Source organism: Halichoerus grypus, chromosome 4 (genome assembly GCF_964656455.1).
Source record: "Halichoerus grypus chromosome 4, mHalGry1.hap1.1, whole genome shotgun sequence".
Lineage (NCBI taxonomy): Eukaryota > Metazoa > Chordata > Mammalia > Carnivora > Phocidae > Halichoerus > Halichoerus grypus.
In genome coordinates, this window is record NC_135715.1 from 124,691,574 (window position 1) to 124,696,730 (window position 5,157).

The 5,157-nt window shown below is 36.5% G+C and overlaps 1 long non-coding RNA gene across 1 annotated transcript; it reads left to right on the forward strand.

Moving 5' to 3' along the window:
* The first annotated feature begins 1,823 nt into the window (after window positions 1-1,823).
* LOC144381501 (uncharacterized) lies at window positions 1,824-4,447 on the forward strand. Its single transcript, XR_013446758.1, has 3 exons — window positions 1,824-2,314; window positions 2,763-2,930; window positions 4,360-4,447. It is a non-coding gene; the product is annotated as an uncharacterized LOC144381501 (long non-coding RNA).
* The last annotated feature ends 710 nt before the right edge of the window (window positions 4,448-5,157 follow it).

Consider the following 5,157-nt stretch of genomic DNA (forward strand, 5'->3'; position numbering starts at 1 on the left):
GCAGTGTCCACTGGAACCCAAACCACGGCAGGATGACTGCTTAACATGCGCAGTTACTCGGGAGTAATGGCAGCACCCTTGCAGGGTGCTTGGATGGGAAACAGCTGTCAGATTTGAAGCCACGGTTACATGTGGTCATTCTAGATGGGTTCACTGACTGCTCTCATTCAGTTCCTGTTGGTTAACTAGAAGGAGGAATGAAATATCTTTTTCTTTGAAAAACAATTACATATATAAAAAATACTTTCTGGGCAGGACAAGTTCAAGGAAAAAGAGTAATGGTCACTCCCCGTTATTTGGGACAATCCAGTGGTTTGGCCCTAGAAAAGTGGAATTCACCATAGATCTACAGTGATCATGGTGTGGGGATTGTCTTTGGAATTCTGACTGTTCTGGCATGGGAAGGGCCATAGACAGAGTTTATTTCTTTATTCAGTCTGTCTATCCTGCTCCCACCAGCTGGTTCAGTAGACACAAATAGAAGTAATTTTAAGGGAAATGGCTTATACTCTTTAAATTCATAATTGACAATTCCATAGGGAAATAGGGAGGAGATCATGGAAAATAATGGGGCCAATCACAATGATAAAAAATGGGAAGGGTAAAAAGTCACTTAATTTATCTTAAATAAATGAGAAAATAGGAGGAAAAGCAGATGTCATTAACTGTATTTTCAGGTCCCTTATGGTTATAATAAATAAGACGGAAGTGAAACTCAAAACATAATACTGTATTTTTATCTATCTATCTATCTATCTATCTATCATCTATCTATTTTGGTCCTGTTCTATGATTCACCTTGTCAGATCCCAAGGACTCCTTTGCCTTTGGTTAGACAAGAACAAGTTTTCATTCATTCTCTCATGTTTTTGAGCATTTTTAAATGATAGCTGAGTTATGAGTCATTGCCAAGCTCTTCGGCATCATTATACCAAAAGCACATTACATGTTTTCTACCTGTCGATGTAAATTATTGCCTGCATGTAGAACTCCAGGAATGATTTGGCTTCCTGCCCACACAAATGACTTCTCATCGTTCAGGTTTCAATTTAATGCCAGTATGTACTGTAAGATGTATGTTCAATCCTACAAATGAGTTGCATGTGCATTTCAATTTCAGAAAACCTGGACTGAATGTTAAAAGAAAGTATTTGGGATCTATTGTATTAGAGGTCCTTCTGAGCTAAGTGCATTCTAAATACAATGCAAGATCAAAAATAGTGCTAGACTTTGGGTACTATACTAAATTTTAAAAGAGCAAAAATAAGACAAATGACGCCTTCACTTTCTGAACTTGCTTTTCCAGAAAACCAAGATACACTGTGAGTCTTCCTTTCTCAGTTACCTTTGCTTTTTTTCTTTCAATTTGCCTTCTCTCATCTTCTGACCACTAGCCTAGTAATTCAAATCAACTTGAAAAGAAAAATATCTTAAATAGAAAGCTAGGGATTCAGAAAGCTTATGTTATATAGGCAGAATCTACTCCAAGCACAAAGTCAGAAATATAATTTCAGACCTCTTTGCTTTCTTTTGGTGATTTTCTTTATGGGTGAAGATCTATATGAAGTATATTAGCATGCGCTCCAAATTAAACAAATTAAAAAAATTGTCAAATAAGATGCTTTTTAAAAGTGTGGCAAGGGGGCGCCTGGGTGGTGCATTTGGTTAAGCTTCTAATTCTTGATTTTGGCTCAGGTCATGATCTCAGGGTTGTGAGTTCAAGCCCTGCATCAAGCTCCACGCTGGGCATGGAGGCTGCTTAAGATTCTCTTTCTCCCTCTGCCTCTGCCCCCCCTTCAAAAAGAGAAAGAAGAAAGAAAGAAAGAAAGAAAGAAAGAAAGAAAGAAAGAAAGAAAGAAAGAAAGAAAGAGAGAGAGAGAGAGAGAAAGAAAGAAAGAAAGAAAGAAAGAAAGAAAGAAAGAAAGAGGAAGAAAAGGAAGGAAGGAAGGAGGGAAGGAAGGAAGAAAAAAAAGAAAAAGAAAGAAAGAAGAATAAAAGTGGCAAGAAGCATTTATTTCTGTACATGCATGCTAGTAAAAAGGCCAAAGGACATGATTAAAAAAAAACAAAACAAAACATGATTACCTACTAATAGAGCACCAAAATATAGGATACATTGGACAAAAGGGTGTTCTGAAGTGACTGAAAACAAGGAATGCTTCATGTTGTTTTACATTAGCAAAGAGAAATACAGCATTTTTATGACCAATACTGACCAAAAGACACCAGTAATGAGAATGAAGGCATTCTCCTTCACTAGAATTGTGCACCTTCTGTAAAAGCCATCAGCTACTTCTGTCATGTAATCACACGGGTAATAAATATTACATATTATACCAAATATATTTTAATGGCTTCTCTTTTCACTCAGCTGTAGAACAAAACCAACAAAGTAAGACAGTGTTTGTAAGTCACCATTTTTTTAATGTATGAAAACTAAGTTGAGAAAAAAAAATATTGGTGTTGCATAATGTAATCCTTCCTTATTTTCCATAATTTTTCCTTTTAATAGACTAGTTTAAAGTTTGAATCATCACTGAATACTAATATTTTCTATTCACCATAATTCTTTTTGGTTACTGAGACTCCGTTGTTCACATTATACCAAAGTCTTACTGGTAAAGAAAGAGACACAGGGGATGTGACATTGCGAGTTGTAGCTGTTAGTTGTCAGAATCTGAGTGCACTCTCCTGACCCTTAGAATTTAGGTAATGTTTATTCTTTTTTTTTTTTTTAAAGATTTTATTTATTTATTTGACAGAGAGAGAGACACAGCGAGAGAGGGAACACAAGCAGGGGGAATGGGAGAGGGAGAAGCAGGCTTCCCGCGGAGCAGGGAGCCCGATGCAGGGCTCGATCCCTGGACCCTGGGATCATGACCTGAGCCGAAGACAGACGCTTAACGACTGAGCCACCCAGGCGCCCCTAGGTAATGTTTATTCTTACCCTTCATTATATATTGCCATTTGTTTTTGTTATTTTATGTTTGTATTATGGCCCAAACTAGACGGTAAGTTTCTTGAAGATAAGGACCCTTTTCTGAATCACTTTTATAGTATGACTTCAGACTAGTTTGGCTTTAACTTTACGTGTTCATACAGAGTCTTGCGTCAGGTACTGCGTGTCAGGTATCAATGACCCTTCTCTTTGCTATCAATCATATGTCCACAGAATTGTAGAACTCAAACTTACATCCCATATAATCAACATTTTTACTTCACAGACAAGAAAACCAAGACTTAGAGCCATTAAATATTTGGCCCAAAGTCAAACGGAGGATTCATAGCTTTCAAACATAGGAAAAGGGTTCATCTTATATTTGAGTAAACTCTGGCCCAGACACCTGCTATTTCTTGGCAGTCTGCCTTAAGAAGGATCATAACTGATGAATGGACATTTATGGTTTATTCAAATTAAGATAAATCTCACTCATCAGTTGGCATAAGGTAAATTAATTCCTAAGCATAAATTTTAGAAACCAAATGCTTTGGTGCAAGTAGGAAAGCAAGATCAGTAGCCTAGGTGAAGATGCCAAGTTTTCTAACAAAGTCTCTCTTTAAGGGCTTAGCAAACTACCTAAGGATCATTTAATTACTTTATTCACTCATGCATGGACATATGTGAACACAGCAATACATCTGGCAGCCTCCTTTCTAAAGAATTTAAAAAGAGTCATCAAATTCTCTAAAACATGGCTGTCAGATTTTCCAGGTTAGAGGAATTTGACTGAAATGGTATGTTTCAGAAATAATTACTTTTCCTTGGTATTGGATAAAAATGTTTGCTGAGTTAACTGATGTATGATTTAGTAAAAGGACTTTGGGTAAAAGCCTCTTGAACTTGAATGAATGGATGAATGAATGAATGAATAAATGAATGAATGAATGAATGAATGTGTTAGAACAAGATTAAAGGCAAAAGGAGGAGAATTATAATGGAGAGCAGGAATCCTGCTTTCTTTTTCTAGATGGTACAGGTTGCCCTGGGCCAAAGCCAAGAATTTTCTTAACATTCCACTGGATAGGGGAATTTGACTTGGAATTCCTTTCTTAATAGGTTTTCCAAGAGAAGTCAAAGGCATAAGAAGTTAGGAGCAGAAATTAAGCTGTAAATTAATAGCACCTTCATGAAATAACACTATCTATATGTCTGCAACATGTATAGGAAATATTTATGCTCCACCTTTTTTTTTTTTTTTTGAAAATTTAAAGCTGTATCTTGATGTGAATTGAGATCAAATTCTCAAATCAGTTTCTTTGGACATTTTATTTTCAAAATTGTAACTTGATATCAGCATCAACAAATAACCTCTCAACACTGCAGCCATCAGATAATTTGTTCTGATTTCCTTTCTGCAGAAAAAGAGAGCACTTGAGAATGGATTAAGCATTTCGTCAAACTTGTCAGGATAATAGAGAGCTGCATTTTTCTTTCCTAGTAAGGTGAGAAAATCTTTTCCTCTCAACCATATTCCTTTTTATTGAGATATGGTTTACATGTAATAAAAAATAGATTTTAAGTGCATAATCATTACACCTGTATAATCCATAATCCAGAAATTTCCCTCATACTCCTTTCCAGTTCAATCCCTTTTCCAAGAGGCAACCATCATTCTAATCATAAATTTGTTTCATTTATTTGGAACTTTATACCAATGGGATCATACAATATAGACTCTTTTTCTGTCTGGTTTCTTCCCAGTGTAATGTTTTCGTGATTCATGCATGTCATTGCCGGCATCAGAAATTTATTTTTGTTGTTGTTACTGAGTGGTATTCCATTAAGTAAATTTGCCACAATTTGCTTATCCATTCTCATTTTTTTTTTTTAAGATTTTTTATTTATTTATTTGACAGAGAGAGACACAGCGAGAGAGGGAACACAAGCAGGGGGAGTGGGGGGAGGGAGAAGCAGACTTCCCGCTGAGCAGGGAGCCCGATGCGGGTTTTGATCCCAGGACCCCGGGATCATGACCTGAGCTGAAGGCAGACGCTTAACGACTGAGCCACCCAGGCACCCCTATCCATTCTCATTTTGATGGTCAATGGACTGTTTCCAGTTTGGGGAAATTATTTCTAAAAATCTACTATGAACATTGTTGTACAGAACTTTTTGCAAAAAAATGTTTTTATTTCTTTTAGGGTCATGATTACCTT